The sequence below is a fragment of the Trachinotus anak genome, unplaced genomic scaffold (assembly GCF_046630095.1).
Source record: "Trachinotus anak isolate AG129_WGS33_773 ecotype Australia unplaced genomic scaffold, CSIRO_AGI_Tana_v1 ptg000018l, whole genome shotgun sequence".
Classification (NCBI taxonomy): domain Eukaryota; kingdom Metazoa; phylum Chordata; class Actinopteri; order Carangiformes; family Carangidae; genus Trachinotus; species Trachinotus anak.
In genome coordinates this window covers 17,529,015-17,547,524 of record NW_027273869.1, presented here as the reverse complement: position 1 = coordinate 17,547,524, position 18,510 = coordinate 17,529,015, and positions in this window count along the sequence as shown.

Sequence of the window (18,510 nt, the reverse complement as noted above, 5' to 3'; positions counted from 1 at the left end):
AAATTATTTAGTTGGAAACCAGTGAATTAAAAGCTTATGAAGCAATGGTTGTGTGTAATGTAGACGTCTAATTTCGACCAAATTTTGGCCTAGTTTCACCTTGGTATTCCTCCTGGAAAGTAATAACAATGTGTAATAGTAGGACAAGTTTGGACCATAAATGTAAAGATAATAACAGAAAGAAGAATATAATGTAGACTTCCATAACATCACATGTACAGTAACAGCTACATAACTCGTAAAACTACCCTATAATTTCTGAACAAACAGTTCCCCTGAGTGTCAGACAAATGATGTTGAAAGATAATGGTTTTCTTTATCTGTGCAGACACCAAGGAGAGAACATGAATGTGTTTTCATTCCTGTCAGTCTTTCTTTATTCATCACATCGGCTATATCACCGGGTCACATCTCCTGCTTTGTCTCCACTCGGGTCATGAACTGTAACTGCCGAGTGTCACGGGTTCACACCCTGAATCCTGAACTACAGCATTTCAGAGATTCAGACCTATAGCACAGGAACACAAGGTTAACATCACGAGGTGTAACGATTCTCCACATTCTCCACACTCTTCTGCTACGTTTACTCCTGCCGTCCACACTATGAAGTTTTTGTGCGCCTAAAACAATCTGTAGTCTGGACGGGCAGAAACAGAGACCTTTGAAAATGATGACGTAGACATCCATGGTCGCTCCCTGATTGGGTTTTATCAGCCTTGAGCAAAATGGATAACGAAATACAAGCGTTACTGACCTTAGTGTCTTTGCTAGCTGCTGTTATGCAGTTAAATTCTGCATTTTAACGCTTTGCTGTTCCTCGTTCGTGGTATTTTGTGCAGGCTTATTATCTGTCTTTAGCTAATTAAACTAGCCTACCAGAAGTAAGAGTTAGGCTAGTTTAATTAGTAAAAAATCATGATTGGATTATTATTATTATTATTACTACCAGTAGTAGTGGTGGTGCTCCAAGTTTCAATGGACAGTTGTTTCTTAGGGGGTTTTTTTCCCAGACCCTTTTGTGGTGATAATGTGGAGAACACCTAATATTTATATTTTTATTTCTTTATTCGCTGCAGGTCTCAATACTCTTTAGTGTTTTTGAGTGTGTGGAGGTGTAATGTGGCCTGAAGTGGACTAGACGGGGCTTCTCTGTATGTTTTCCTACAGGTCAGGACATGGAGGCCAAACCAACACACTGAGGCCCCTCTGATGCTGAGAGCCAACGCCATGGCAGGGTCACGACCCCGGCCAGAGTGTCTCAGAGGTCACAGGGTCGGGTCAATCGGAGGGGAATGTTATCCGAAGCATCAGAGTTTATTTGTTTAATTTTCCGTGTCTGCCTCTGATCAAGATGACGGTGGATTACTAGAAGAGGAGGAGAGCGAGGAGAAAATTGAGAGAGAGAGAGAGAGAGAGCCTACTGCTTCAAATTAGACTGGAAAAATAATCCTGTGTTACCTCAACTAAACATCGTACTTTAAACTTATTGTCAAAAGTCAAATAAGCCTTACAAACCACAAAAACACTCTGGAGCTGTGCAGCCGAAGGGAGGCTGCGATTCACATGAAGGTCAAATATTTTCCTCCCTTCACTTTTCTATTTTCTCCCTCATTCAATCTGCTAAACCACTCACACACAGCGAGGAGCAGACAAGTGTCCAATTCAGACACACTGATCTGATCTTGAAGTGAAAAGCTCAGAGAAATCACAGGTTTGTCAGGGTTTGGTGATTTTATCCAGACAGGCTCGATTTGTATTCAGTTTAATCATTTATCAGAAACATTTGTTTCACATTTGTTTTAACAAAGCATCAAATATGCTCTAAAATACATTTCTTATGTGAGTATATATTTTGTCTAAAGGTGAATTAGGTTTTGTTTTGTTGGTGTAAAAAGTGGAAAAGTCCTACATTCAAACTCTTGATCATGTTTTAGAGCCTTATCATCGAGTATGTAAATCATACTCGATGATTAATTCATCATTCATAATATTTACAGTAATGTTATCAAAGCTTCCAGTTAACAAACTTTGTCCATATACATTTTTTTTTAATTGGATTGTAGTTAATTTGATGATGTTGAACTTGATAATGTTAAAATGTATACCAAGCATGGGCTGATATTTTCGTTAATATCAAATATTGCAATATTTCCCGCCAGATATGATATTTTTCATAAAATCAAAGAGAATTTTTGGGTTTTTTTGTTTTGCACAGTCTGCCCTGCTGCTGAGTCCAACCCTTATTTCGCTGCTTTGCTTACTGGACATTGTAGCTTAGCACGTCAGAAATAAGGGGAGGCATCAATTATTATACAAAGGCCTATAAAAAAAAATCTGAAAAATAAAATACAATAATATAAAAAAACTAACAAAAAAACAACTGGATTGTATTGCTACATAAAATTTTGGATCTCGCCTAAGCCAAATGAAAACACAATACAAAATCATTTTCTCATGTCTCATATTTCTTGTGAACTTCTCAAGCCCCTCACCTCCTGGTGGCCTGAACCCTCATGTGCAACAAGAACAAAGCCTCCGAATTACTTTTCACCCCCTTGACGCCGAGGGCAACGCAACAATGCGCTTAATTTGCTGTGTGAGTACCTGTGTACCTGCGGAGGTAGATGTATGCGTGTGTGTGTGTGTCCCTGGGTTTTTTTTTGTTGTTTTTTTCTATGTGTGTGTGTGTGTGTGTGTGTGTGGAGATACAGCGAGAGCCCAAACAGTGCGGCGCCAGCAGTCTGCCCTTCCCTTGAGAACGTAACGGCTGAGTGCAATCGGAAAGAGGCAGGCGGGAGAGGGGAGGGGTGGGGTGGGGTGGGGTGGGGAGGGAGGGGTGAGTTGCTTAATATGTGTACCATGGAAGGCAGCAGGTAAAGGCTCTCAGGTAAGGCTGCCGATGCCACTTTGTCCTCACCGACATGGAAATGAAGCCGCTGACTGTGCGAGGTCTTCGCCGTGACTCAGCCTGACTAACAACACTTAACTACAGTTAGTCACCAGGTTTGCGCAAAGATTATTCTCACAAATAAAATCCCCCAAAACAGGGACTTCCTGTCATTTCCCTCCTCTAAAAGAAACAAGAATCTTTGATCTGCCACAAGAGGATGTCCAGCAGTTCAAAATAAATTCACTCCATCTCCACATTTCTTCTTCCGAAAACCCCTCAGCGCCTGTATGATAATCCTACTGTGCGATGCCAACGCAGAAGTGCTGTCTAAATTCTCATTTTAATCTGTGCAGGGAGGGAAATGGATGTATGAGAGAGAGAGAATATGAAAATAGGGTGAACTCCAAAGCCCCCTGTGCTTACTCCGTCAGAAATGCATTTCTGCTGCGCTCGGCACAATCCTGATGCCAAAACATTTACCCACAGTCCTGCTGGCCTCCCCCCTGACCAGGTTCCACTTCATTCATTTTCAAATCAAACCTTTTTATGTCATGTTTTAAAAACAAAAAGAACCATAACTGGCTGAGTTCGATGTCAGGGAGGAGGGAGTGTCGAAGGAAGCCAAAAATCACTGAAACTCAATCTGGTTATGGAGCTCTTTGTTTTCATTGACTCGCAACTGACTCTTAAACACTTTTTATGCACTAACTAGTTACACAAATATAAAAATCTTGGAGTAAAAATATTTTCGCCCGATCGTATATACTTTACATTTAAAAAAAAAAGGCCCCCAAGATGGTCAACGTCTACAGCTTTCTCCACAGGGGCGATTAAAGTTTCATCCTGCTCTTTCTGTATCAGAACTATCAAACCAGCTTTTTAAAAGGCGGGGGGCGGGGGGGTCTCAAAGCTCAAAGGTATGCCTGTCAATGTCACTCTCCCCTCTTTGATGGAAGGATCCAAGTCAGACCTTTTCTAATTCAAACACACAACCCTAATAAAAACAAAAGCAGCGCTGTTCAGACAGCTCTAATTCTCTTGACAGCCTTCCAGCCAGTCCCACTTAAGGTTATTATGGGCTATAAATATGTTGGTTACCAGGGCTAGAATGTCAACGCTGTTTGCCCTCGTTAAGACACATAATTACCTCATTTACATCTCGTTTCCTCCCCAAAATCGGAAGCCATTATGCACCCCCGCACTCGGCTTCCCCCTCCCCTCCTCCGACGATTAGAGTCATCATCCAATCAGCTTCCGAGCTGCGCGCTGGGAAGGGAAAGGCTCCCATGAGTGAGGCTCGGGCGGTTGGACAGAAACTGATGGAGAAAAGGCTCATGGGAGCTGAGATGCTCAGGCAGGAAGTGCAAGCGAAGGAAGATTTTTCTGGGCAGTAAATGTCCCCGTGGAGCCTCCGCAGACTGCAGCAGCAGAGCCGGACAGTCAGTACAGACAGGTCATGATGTGTATTAACAGCACAAGAGAGGTGTTAACGCTACACATTTCAAAGTTTTAGTATCATTGCTAAAAAAAAAATGAAAGTGTATGTAAATACAGAAAACTGCAACAGAAAAATCTATTTTTTTGCTATGAAAACTCAAAGATGAAATCTGTTTAGTTTTAATTAAAATGTCTTGTTTACTTTCATCTGCACGGTAGGACGCAATCTACGAAGGCGTGGCTTTTTTTTTTTTTGCTTTTTTAAAAAAAAATTGGAAATCAACTGAAAAATTTAACTGTACAAAACTGCACAAAAGTTTCAGACCTGTGATCATATCAAAGACTGAGTCAGCCTTTACCAGGGAGTAGATTTTGTACTTTGTGTTGGAGGAAAAGTGTTACCCAACAACAAAGTAAGACACCTGTTCATATACAATAACAACCTGAGACCAAGGCTGGATTAACCTACTGGGGGGAGGCAGGGGAAAAATAAGCTTTGGGCCCATATTTGGCTCTTTAACACACACTTTACCCCAACCTATTCTGGCCAGAGCCCCAGAAACCATCCAGTTCTACTGCCACCTTGCCCCAGGTTTGCTGTTTCTCAGTTAGTTTGTAAAATACTTTATTAAAAATATATTTGCAGGCCCCTTAGGTTTGGCTGGCTAGGAGATGGTGGCATAGAGAAAACACCCTCCAGAGCAATGTCAAGTTTCTATAAGCTGGTGGTATATACTGACTTGGATCAGTGGACCTTGAAAATCCTGAGTGTAGGGCCCTAAAGTAATGTGGCCCCTGCATTTCTACCAAATGTTGAGGTCTTGTTTTTTTCCTGGAAATCTAGTTTTAACACTTAATTTAATTTAACACAATATTTCATCTAATATTATGCTTATATGGTGCATATTAAAGAATTTGCATGAATGTTTTTACTCATTCTGACAGTTTTAATTTTTTGTTGCTCTGTAGTGATGAATATTACCAAACAAATTTGCAATTGAAGGAATAATTAGACATTTAAGGAAATACACCAACTGGTTTTCTTGCCACGAGTTAGAGTCCTTTCAATCTCCTCAACTCTTATCAGTCTGTACAATACGAAGCTGCAGCCAATTATTTAGCTTAGAATAAAGCATGGCTCAGTCCAAAGGTAGCAAAACCCACCTATTAGCACCTTAAACGCTCAATAATTAACATGTTATATCCCATTTGTTTAATCCCTAGAGTCCATTCCTGGTTTTTGAATGGATTTAATAAATGAGATATACTGTAATATGTTAATTACTGAGCTTTATGTTGATGCTTTTGGAGGCAGATTTTGTTACCTTTGGATAGAGTCGCTCTTCATGTTTCCAATTCTCAGCCTTTCTGCTAGGCTAAGCTAACAGGCTGCTGGCTTCAGCTTCTTATTCAACAGACATGGAAGTGGTATTGATCTTATCATCTAACCATCGGCAAGGAAGTGTATAAGTGTGTTTCCCCAAAATGACAAACTATTCTAGGTAGAGAAATTACCACAAAATAACTGCACCACAGTGAAGCAATTGTGGGTTTGGGGGCTGCTGCTGTGCCCTGATGGTGCCCTAGCTTTGCAGGAAATGACGTAACAAGCAAACTTTGCTGTAGCTCAGTTATCTTACTAAGGGATTTCAGTGGAAAAGACATTGAGCCAGCTTCAAACCACATCCTTTATATCAGGATAAATATCAGCCGTTATGACCCAGCAGTGACCCAATCTCACCCCCCCAGCCCCCACCCCAGGGTCGAGCACACACACACACAAACAACACAAACCTTCATATTTAAAGACACTACAGACAAAACAACACTATGTAGAGCGTGCAGGGAGAGATTCGTGTGTGTGTCAGAGGACAAAATAATCTGTAGAGAAGATCGAAGAGACTTCATTCCTCACATCACTGACAGGTTCCAGCCTCTGTCTGCTGGCATCAGCCGCCAACGTCAACAACAACGAAAACAACAACAGCGTCAGATAGAAGCTGCTTCCCTCTACCTTCTTATCCCTCTCTCAATGCTTTCCTCCCTTTGCCTCTTCTTTACTCCTTCATTCTCCCTCCTACAAAGTATCTTTACCAGCTTACCGTTATATGGTGGGAGTCTAGTATATTATGTGTGTGTGTGTGTCTGTGTGTGTGTTATAACAGTATTACAGCAGTTGTGTATGAAAACAGCAGATAAGAGAGCAGGATGATGAAATGTGAAGCAACAACACATGACCCAGCTTAAAGATCTCTGATAAAAACAAACACGCTATATACTGTATCTACACTCACACACAGTGCGGCAAAAGCACACACACACACATCTGAATACACGTGTACACACACAAGGTATGCATACATTTCAGCAGATAAATACATACAAGCTATGAGGCAAATGTTACACACATTCAGTGCGGACAGAAAAGCAAATGTACCCCCGTATTTGTGATTTTCGTGTGTGTGTGTTCAGTAATGACACATGGAGGCCGGTTCAGCATAGTAAATGAAAAAGACTTGATAAGATCGGTGAGACGGGCCGACAGACTTGTGGGTTTATGTAGTGGGTGGAGGGGATTGGGGGGTTTGAGGTGGTTGGTGGTGGATGGTGGTTAAAGCAGGGGATCACGAGAAGAGGCATGGAGGTGTATACACTAATTTTTACCGCTGCAAACTGCCTAAAGTCGAGCAGGAAATCCAGTGTAGAGGGCTTTCGTTACAGCACGAGAAGAGAAAAAGATGAAGGTTTTTTGTGGGATTTTTACAGAAACACAGCTCATTTTGCCAGTTTGTTAATGTGCAGTAGGAGGATGATATTGTGCTTTAATCATTCAAGTTACAGTTTATGTGTAATTTGAAGATTTAAAGTCCTTTTTCCCACTGACAAGAACACAATTTCAAGGAATATATGAGGGTCTGCGGATTACATTTTTGAAAGTCAACACAAAATATGAGCATCGTCAATCAAAATAATTGTTTTGACATGAAGCTGTTTACATGATTAGTGTGGTATTGAGAGGCTAACTGTATAACAAACACACACACAGCTACTTGCAGAAAAATAAGTAGGGTATCTTCTTCTCAACATCATTGGATCCATAGAAATCCTCAAGTTTCCAAAGATAACAAATATGTTGGGGTAAATCTTGGGTGAAATATGTATGCAAACAACTATACAGTATATACATTTTATTCTTGATAGTCACCCAGAAATAGCTTTAACATATCCTCTCACATATTTTTGTTTCCTTTTGCGGATAATTTAATGTGATAATTAGGTTTCACAAACCTCCTACAATTCCTCAACAGCGGGTAAACTTGTAACTTTGTTTTATTACCTCCTCTAAGGAGGTTATGTTTTCTGTCGAATTACACAAAAAGGACTGAACCGATTTGCACCAAACTTGTTGGTGTGATGGTTCATGGGCCAGTGACAAACCCATTTCATTTTGGGGTGGATCTGGATCATTTACTATGAATTTGATTTTTTTTCTCTGAAGTCTGGTGTATGTTTTCTGATATTAACCAGAGGTCTGTGATCTCACAGTGCCCTTCTAGTCTACGCTCTTGTTGTGGTGAAGGTGGCAGGTTATACATGAGGGCTTTATGACTCAGTTATTAGGCATTTTATCTCAGCCGTGCCTCCTCCAGTGAAATTCTCATGTGATTTTGTTTGCTTTAGTTTTTCACTCATGCTGAACAGCTTGTTGCAAAAGTAAGGAACATGCAGATACAGTAGCTAATGATGGTAGATGATCTTGGCTTCTGAAAACCTGCTTTATTTTACAATGAAGTGGGGAGGAAAGATGCAGACCTGGCCAAATAGTCCATAGGTTATATAATTATTATTCAGCTTTATTGCCAATTCATTTCAGCAGTAAATATGTGGGGTAGTACCAGACTTCATCCAGGTGTTTGGAAACTACACACATTAAGAAAACCTTATTTTAAGACTTAATTAAATATAGCTCTTTATTTTCCATGTTTCTCTCTTGGTTTTGCTTTTTTTTAACAATTTGATTCTTGTATGTTGTTATTTTGACACAAACTGTCCACACAGTGAACTTCTGCCAGAGCCTAACCTCAAACTAGGCCATTTTGAGTGTGTGTTTCCATGTGTGTTATCAGTGCCTTTATCAAAATGGTTTCCATTCAGCTTCCCTTTTTGTCTCTGCTCTTGCTGTCTTGTGAAGAATTTCGAATTCTGTATCAGAGTGAGGAAAACACACACACACACACACACACACACACACACACACACACACACACACACCAATCAGTGGCTAGTTCTCTATCTGATATGGAGTTGATCATGGTGGCATATAGAGTGTCTCCAGTGACTTCACACACACATCTGCACACACACTCATCCCTTCGGTCTGATAACAGCACTTTGTGGGAAAAGGGAAAGTTGAGGGACAGATATGTTTTTTTCCGGATGGACAGGTATGGTTTTTGGCCACGCTCCGCTACTCCGGGACACCTCCATGATTGGCATGGAGGCTGGGTTGCCTCCTCCACTGACAGATTATTCATATCACCTAGTTAGGTTTCATGAAGCAATTATATGTCTTCACACTCCGCCAACTTTGGGAATGGCAGACTATAGAAACACACGCTATACGGTCCCTGATGGTGGGAAATGAGGAAGAGGAAGGTGGTGTGTCAGGGTTCAAGCTCACTTCCATCAGGCCATTAAAGTAAAAGCGTGAGGTGTTTTCATTATGAGTAAATGTTTGTTTTATTTCTCGTAACTCATTAAGACTGGATGAGATGTACACACATAGTATATGATTACATCGTTTTTAAGACCTGTGATGCTGTGATTTGCTGAAATTCCTATCAGGAAGACGAAATCCATCATGTGAAATCTATTTTGTTTGTTTTTTCAGGGCTTTTAGCCGCAAAAAAGTTTTTAAAGTCGCGGTTTGGACAATGGCTGAAGACCTGAGCGAGGGGAGCGATACTGAAGCAGATTATAGCAGTTACCTGAACGAAAACGACAAGGACGATGACTTAGAAGATTCAGACACTGATTTCAATGATGCTGAACTGCTAACCAGCTAGTCAAGGCCGAGCGTGAGACATGACAGAGGAGGAGGATCGGAGAGTCAGTATCAACACTAGTTTGAGGTAAAGATTCACCTGATGTAACACTGTCGCTAAAACCTTTATTTCTCAGCCTCTGAAGCAGACCTTAAACCTTTGGTTTTTATTGTAATCCATTGCCTTTATCCTAATTTTCATTAACATATTTTTTAAATCAATAAATATTAATGAAATGTTGAATGAGAATGTTGACAAATGTGCTTGTTTCTCCAGCCACATATCCAAGACAAAACAAATGATTTTCAATAAAAGTCAAAGGTTTAAGGTTTCAAATGGTTTTGATTTCATGTTTCAATCTGCTTCAGATGCTGAGTAATCAAGGTTTTAGTGAACATCAAGTTTTTCAGAAAAGGGTCTGAATGAGTTCTATGTTACTGATTCAAACTATAGACAGAAAGGTTGTATATTTGCTGCTTGAACAGCTGGTATCTCTAAAGGCTTTCATAGGGAAAACAGCAGATGGAGTCGATTCTTTGGGATAAACTGGAAAAGAAAGTTGGATTGAGCCATGATCCCTGACTGATAAAGAAAATCTCAAACGTCACCGACAGGAATTCCAAAGAAGATGACACACGTTTGGCACAAAACAGCCTTCACCCCACCAGAAACACACATACTTTTCTTTTTATTTTCATAGCAGTATCTTAGGGAGGGACTTCTCACAGCTACTACTAAAAATCTGTACCTCTGAAGTGAAAACCTATGGTTTAATACCAAACTATTTCAACCCCTTAACATTTCCCCTTTTGTTTCCACTTAAGTAGCTTTAGGGTAATTAAATCATCATCATTATTCTGCTCTGTCTTTGCAATATAGAAAATACTCTGTATCCAAATCAGGTGAGTTTTCCCTTTTTTCCTGTGCACTTCAGGGACTTCTCAACCATGTTGGCTTAAAAGCTTAAAGCTTGGTTTAAAGTTCATTCTTGACATTGGAAACTATACTTGAGAAAACAAGGTCCATTTAGTAGCTTTAGTTTTAAAGGAGTTACTCAGTCTCATCTTGTTCCAACTTTCCATTAAACTATATATTGACTGCGCTGAATGAAACCTGTGAACCAAACACTTTGTGGTTTTTACAGCTGCACCATTCAAGATGTCAGGTGCATTCTTATATATATATATATATATATATATATATATACACACTTCCCAAAATTCAGCCTGATATATTTGGCATTTTTCGAAACTTTGGGATCTCCACCAGAACTTTAAATAAAGTTCTCGTTCAGGGGTTAAATATTTGTACAGTAGGGATTAGGTATGCTTAAAGGAAAGTAGTTCATATGAATTGTCAACCATGTCTAAAGGCAAAAATAAGTGAAGTAGCTATGTGAAGAATAAAAAAAGTCTAGTCAAACCCTACCTTCTTTTACGCCTCTGCGTACCTGGTTAATCACAATTCTGCCGTCAGGCAGGGGTTTCCAGATTCCAGCCCTTCCAATACAGGATTTTAAGGCGAACGCTGATATTCACTTTCTAGCAGAAACAGATCCCGTACATTTAGTTATTGAGGGGGCATACAACTGTGAATGCATTCATTTCTAGTAATTTTCCACTGGTCTAATAATCTATCTAATTTCACCAGTTCCAGCTAGCTATTTTCAAATGTGACAGTCAGACGTTAGCTAAGGGCTTTAGCGTTAATTCTGAAAAGCCACTGAGATTTAAACTTTGATGGTGAATCGTCAAGTGATCTCTCCGCTATCAGACAAAAATAAAAATTTAGCTTCCCCTGCTTTCAGTTCAATCCTGAAAGTTCAATCCTGAAGTGTTCTGAAAAGGTGTTATATTTGGCCTCCGTAGAGTTGGATGTAGGCCATCAACATTTTTTAGATTTTTATGTGGAAAAGGCTGGAAAATTGGTTTATAAATAAATATCATAAACATGCAATGACTCATTGACAAATGACTACAAAATGTTTAGGCAGGGGACGCTCTATTTTCCACTCCCTGTGAATGCCCTGTCAACCCTGTCATGTAGATAGAGGTTAAGAAGTCACAACTTGCCGTTATGTGTCAGTGTTCAGAGGGAGTGATTCAACAGAACTGGGCTGATTGCTCAACCACTACAGCAGAAAATCAGCGTAGCCTGACCGCCTGTGAAAACAGACACACGCATGCTGCTGAAAGACGTGGCAGCGTTGGCAGAGCCAGCACGTACACACCCCGCTCGCAGCAGCAAAAAAAAAAAGCTAAAAATATAAACTAAACACACATTTAAACCCAAGTCTGCACATTTGACACCTTTGCAAACTGTGAGTGACATCATGGGAAAACGGTCAGGTAGCAGGTTTTGTTTTCGGCAACACACCTGCCCATTGACATATAGTGGGTTACACACACACACACACACACACACACACACACACACACTAAACTGTCCACAGCCCCAGTTCTCACACCATCAGCTGTGACCTGGTTAGCTCTAAGCCGGTGTTTGAGCCTGGCCCTTAGTTGAGGTTGGCTGCTCAGACAGGGCAATAGTTTGCACTCGCACACACACACACACACACACACACACAAAAACACACACTGGCCACTGTGGCTAATTGAATGGCCAGGGCAGGAGGTCCAGGTCTTTATGCTCGTGGAGAGGAGCCATGAATTTCTCTGTTTCATTTGGACACACTGAGGCAGTGGGAAAAAGGTGAGCGAGTGTGGGAACGAACAGCTACAGGCTCTGAATATTTACCTGTGGGCTGAGAGTGAGTACTTCAGGACAATAAGACGAAGACAATTCATTTAGTTTGATTATATAATTGTCAGATTACGTTGTCCTCAGCTGAACATGAGGGGGAAAATGTCTCCTAAAAATGACTTGTATATATTCCTAATGCAAATTTGAAAGAAACGTGAAGTCGCTGATTAAGTGTTTTTTTTAATCGACCTAATAAGGAAACATTTTTAAAAACCTGCTAAATATATTAGCAAAGCATTCACTTCTTCATTTGTGGATTTATTGTTCACTAAAGCATAAAATTCAGTCTTTATGATGATGTTGGTGTAAGAACAGCAACAGTGGCACAATCAGACGTCTTAAACCGAAACTGCAGATCACAGATTGTGTACTGGAAAAAACGATCTGTGCATGACCTCAAAAACATAACGGCAAAACCATTTTACCTTTGGCAACCTAATGTCTATGAGACACGTGATGCATTTCCATTAAACTGCTGAATGCACAATCTGAAATTGCGAACTTAAAATCGAGTAATGGAAACACAAAAACTTTGAAAAAACTGTATACGCTGTCATCAATAAAGGAATATTTCGCAAAATTAAGTTAAATTAACACTATTTTCGCATTTAAGTCATGGCACCTGCCGTATCGGGCCCCAGGGAGCATGTTCTGAGAGGCAGACTGCTGGAAGAGTTATTTCTGGTTATTGTTTTATGTATTTTTTTACCTTTAATGTAAGGGGCAGTAAGAGAGGGGAATGATGTTGATTTCAACCTGGGCTGCTGCAGTAAGGACTGAGCCGTAGTGGTGATCCACTGGGGATAATGGAAATGTCTTCGCGTTTAATTTGAGTGATATTGCAAGTGGAGGAAACCCAGCTTTATTCATACTTTATTAACTCAGTGGAAACACGATTATTCACAATTGTGTTTTGTTGACTTTTCTAAAAAAAAAAAAAAAAAAAAAAAAACGCTTCTAATTTGCACGAAACTGTAATAGAAACTTGGCTATGTTTGCATGTTCGTGCTCATTAATCTGCATTAATCTTAAACTGATAATCCTCAAAACAAGGCTTTATTTTTCATAGCTCTCATAGAGGTTGACTTTTTTTTTTAAATTCAGGGTCCTCACCAAGCCGTGACAATATGCAAGTGAAAGTGAAAAATGTCCGATTTAATGGGTTTTCACTTCAGGCCTTGAGGGAATCCATAGCTTCAATCGAAAACGGCAGCATTCATGTGCTGGTTCAAGCCCAGTATCGGTTCATGTACAGTGTACATCTGGGCTTTTAATCATTTTCACGCATGTGTATGTTTTGTGTATATAAAAGCTCACGCTTGTTGGGGGGTCAAACCTTATCTGCATAAGGAAAGGGACAGAGGTAAAAGGACAGAAAGAGAGAGAGGGGGAGAGAGAGAGAGAAAATGGAGTCTTGAAGGGGGGAAATGAAACCTCGGAGCAGGAGGTGAGAGGACGGCAGCGGATAGATGGAGGACGGAGGAGGAAAAGTGAGAGGAGATGGAGGGGCTTTATTTGATCGCTGATGTTCAGCATTCACACAAGTCACATAGCATTATAGAATCAGTGGATGAGTCATTGTATAACATACACACACACACACACACTTGTGTAAGGGCATTAAATATATAGTAGATACAGGCCGATAATGTTGAGCTGCTTGTTTTGGTGTCGCATGACATACATTCTGATTTAAATTCTCTAATTTAAAACATAATGTAAAGGCGTAAGAAAGGTGAAATGTATGGACTTTATAAATGGCTGGACTGGACCTTAACACATATCTCACCCACGCACACACTGTACAACCACCTTCGTGGAAACAACACTCACCCCTGTGTCACACTTTGAGAATTGCACAAACTCATTTCATTATGATGAGACATGCCTCAATCTTAACACCAAAACCAGTCAACAAATGGAGCATTGACTTAATGCTGCATAAGTGGCTATGAATGCTTTGTGTCTGCTTCCACACACACACACACACACACATATACACACACATGCAGACACAATAAATATGTTCCAAAGCTTTTGCACGTACTGTCTAATGGCTTTCAAAAGGGTAACAAGGGGCCACAGCTTCAATTATGGCATAAACACACACACAGGCACATATAAACAAACACACACACACACAAATAAGGGGGAAGTGAGCATCATTTAGAGCAGGACTCCACTGGAGCCTGAGGTTAGAGTTGAACATGTCTGTGTAGTTACTCACACTGAGCCCAGCAGTTCAACAACAGTCGCTCACCTCTGATATTAATGTTATTACAGTTTGTCAATGAGAAGAATCAAACCTGAATTTAATACAGTACATGTGTATTAATCCGACTCTACTATTATCTGTATTAGTCATAAAAGTATTATGATTAGAATTAGAATAAGCATTAATATTAAGGTTAACATACTATTATGGTAGCATTAGTATTACAATCACTATTAGTATTAATGGTAAAACAGGTGTCACTAATGTAATTTGTGGCAGTGGTGACATTAGCATAATAACACATGTATTATTACCACTAATAGTAGCATTGCCATTAGTATAACAGTCCTCGTTTGCTAACACTGAACAATGAGTAGAATTTATAAGCCGTATACATACATTTAAAATGGTTTATAATATAATAATGTTTATTCATGTATTCTATTAACAACTGTAACTCCTGTGAGCACCCATGAGTGACGGCTCCTGAAAAAACAGATAACAAATAATAAAATACTAACAATAGTAATATTAAGAATCCATATAGACACATACAGCTACACTGTAGTGTTTGAAATGGTTTATATTCTTCTTATAAATGATAAATAGATGAATTTGAAGTGTTATCACATGTTTTAGCATTAGCATTAACAGTAGCATCAATATTAGTATCACTATCTGAAGCACATGATAACTAAATGTACTGGAACCATTGATTTGTTATTTAGCGACACGCTAATGTGTATAAAAATGAATTGGAGTTGTCTTGTAGTCCTGTGGCCAAAAGTGTGTCCAGTTTTTAGAACTGATTTATTGTTTGTTCATATATTAGCCTTCAAACACCAAACTCCAGACAGTTCTCAGACATTTCATTTCAGTTTGTCAGCTCTGCTAGCATAAATGTGGAGAGGATGTATTTTGATAAATAAAACGCACGCTGCAGTCTGGTTGAGGGTGATATAATGTAGGCAAATGGAAGGTATACAACATTGTGTAGGGTGATAAGAGGGTATACATGTTGGGAGACGATACTTAGGAGAATATACCGGGGGTGAGACAAAACACAGAGGGGATGAGACAGGGGTTGGGAGGGCGGTAGAGGGGGTGAGACACCAGTGAAGAGGGTGAGACAGGGTTAAAATTGTTAGTTAAGCCCCACTGGCTATATTTTCCCTCCCCTGGGTCTATTTTACATACTTCTCTCTCAGACCCTATAAACAAACATGGAGCACAATTAGTGCTGTGAGTGTATGTTTGCGTGTGTGTGTGTGTGTGTGTGCACATGAATGTAGTGTGTGGGAGCAAAGGAAAATGATTATCTGTCTAAAATAGTGAGTTATGTGGACATACACACAGAAGGCAATGCATGTCCTGGTATACACACACACACACACACACACACACACACACACACACACACGAAACATAATTTCTCATAACACTCTAATATGGTTCATTTTCAGCTATCAAAACACACATGAAAAGAGTGTTAACGCTGTCAACAAGCGAGCATGGGATGTGGAACCGTCGTTTTCATTCTCAATATGTCAAGGTTGGGGTGTATTCCAGCAGAGAGCGAGGGAGAGAGAGGGGGGGAGGAGGGAGGGAGAGGGCGAGTGAGGAGTGAGAGAGAGAGAAAGGAAGAGAGAGAGAGAGAGAGAGGGTTAGAGGAGGAAGGAGTGTCGTTCTCCATCCTCTGCTCTCCAGAGAATCCCATCATGAAACGCCAAAGCACAAAGAGCTCAGAGCCTTCGACTGAAACCGAGGGACCTTTTATCCAAGAAGCGAGAGCAATCGCTGGGGCAACAGCGCCACCCAGCACGCCACAACCAGTACTGCACCTCCTCCACCTCTACATCCTGACCTGCCTGTCTCTCCATTCGGGAAAAAAAAAGAAAAACAAAGGGACATTTTTGCTATCCCATGTTCAATGATCAAAATGAGCAACGGTGAAACAATTCAAGTCAAATCCGCGCCCGGTTTTGAGCAAACCAACCCCCCCCACCACCGCCCTTCTCCCTCCCCACAACACATGAGAGAGGTAATCAAAGCCTCAGTCTTCTTTCTGTGTGGGAATCTAACCCTTAATGGGCTGCACCAACCTCACAGCCAAGCACGCACACACACACAAAATCAAACTAATTACAATTTGTCCTTTCTCTTTTGTCCTTTTCACAGTGCTCCCTTTTAATTCCCACCAAGAAGACATAAAAAAAAAGGGTTGGTGGGTGTATGTGTGGAGTATAAGGGGGGTGTACTAAGGGATTTTCCAAAGTGGCACAGTAAAATAACACACTGGAGTGTATATCGGCTTCCACTCTCCCTCATTTAAATAAGCGCCAACACTGATTTTCTAACAAAAATATGGTACTAGTATAATAACAATGAAATAAGACCCTGTGAAAACTCGCAGCCTGCAGCAAGTATTTAAAATATCATTTAAAAAGGGCTGATCTGTAATTCAGAGCGGATATGGTATCAGACGGCGTGCTTGTCATTCCCGGCTATAATCTCCACTACACTGAGAAACACACTGTCTGCTGGCAGCTCCGGAGAGAGGGAGGAAGAACAGGGAGGAAGAAGGAGAAGAGGGGAGGGGGGGGGATTTGACTACTTATTTCTCCTTCTCCTCTAGGTGCCGTTCGTTTGTTTGCTATCAGCAGCGAAATCTTGAAAGTTATTTTTAAAAGAAAATGAAAATTGCGGAGAGAAGTCGGAGCGCAAAAAAAAAAATAGGAGGAAGAGGAGCTGGGAAAAGTTTTGAATGAAATTATTAGAAGACGACGAAGAGACGAACTGAGAACAACGAGGTCCAAGGAGACAAAGACTCAGCTGATCAATCGATTAATGGAACTATTCTGATAATCAATTATTTGTTCATTACGTTAAACAAAGGCTTGAAAATATTTCTGTAACTCTTTGAAAAAACAATGCATCGCTTTTGATGATGAAAGCTGGAAAACTGTCTCAGCACAAGGTCCATTTAGTGGCTGTTCTGGAGCTTTTGATCACACCACATGAGCTTCTTCAATAGGTGGACTTCTCATGGAGCAATAAGATTTCTATGGACTTCATTCATGACAGCTGAAAACAGCTGGCGGCAAAAAAAAGTTCTCTTTAAAGTCCATTCAGGAGCTGTAGTGGAGCCTTTGACCGTAATTATTAAATAATAATAATAAAAAGATTAATAATTAGACTAATAATGTGATTAATCATTTGACATGATCGTAAGGTTTCAGGTTTTTGAAAAACATTTAAGTGTTTTTGTGAAAAAAAATAAATAAATTTCTGGTTGTAGAAAGTAAAATATGAGAATTAACTATTGATTATTTTTTATTATTTTATCTTTTTTGAATAATCGGTTGAATGTCTTTGAGTCTTTAACTGTTTAAAGACTTTCTGCTCTGAGACACTAAAACAGACATCATGCAGACTTTTTGACATTTTATAGACTAAACCATTAATCAGTTTATCAGAAAAAATAATCAATAGGTTTATAGATGTGTTAGATAGATGGAACTCTGGGAAGTTTCTGACTGATAATTGGACAAAACAATCATCTGAAGACGTCACTTTGAGAAACTGCTTATTTTCACCTATTTTTGACATTTGATTAAAAGATTAATCTTATAATTAGAAAAAAATAATAATTTGTGGGTTAAATGATGAGAAAAATATATAAACAGTGAGACTATCCAGGGCTCACACACTCATGAATACACACACTCTGCAACACACACACACATTGGGTTTTGGTTAGACGTGTGGTCTGGACAGGAAAGGGCTGGGGCCGCCACACTCAGCAGGACACGGACCTTGCGCAGTTCGCACTGCACACACACACTCATGCAGACACACTGCCAGGCCATCCTCACCCACCTATCCTGTTGCAGTGGGGGGTCGGAACCGGCCAGACACACACATGCAGAATCATAGACATCCTCAAACACACACACGCTCAGTTGGCGGAAACTGGCAGTGACACGCTATCCGGCGGCTCAGGCTGGGGGCTCTGAGGTTGGGCTGAGCCATCTATCATACAGCCAGAAACACAGTAACCCAAGACATGAGTGGCAGGGGATCTCTCTCTCTCTCACACACACACACACACACACACACACACACAGACACAGAGTGAAGACGACATATGTAAATATTCT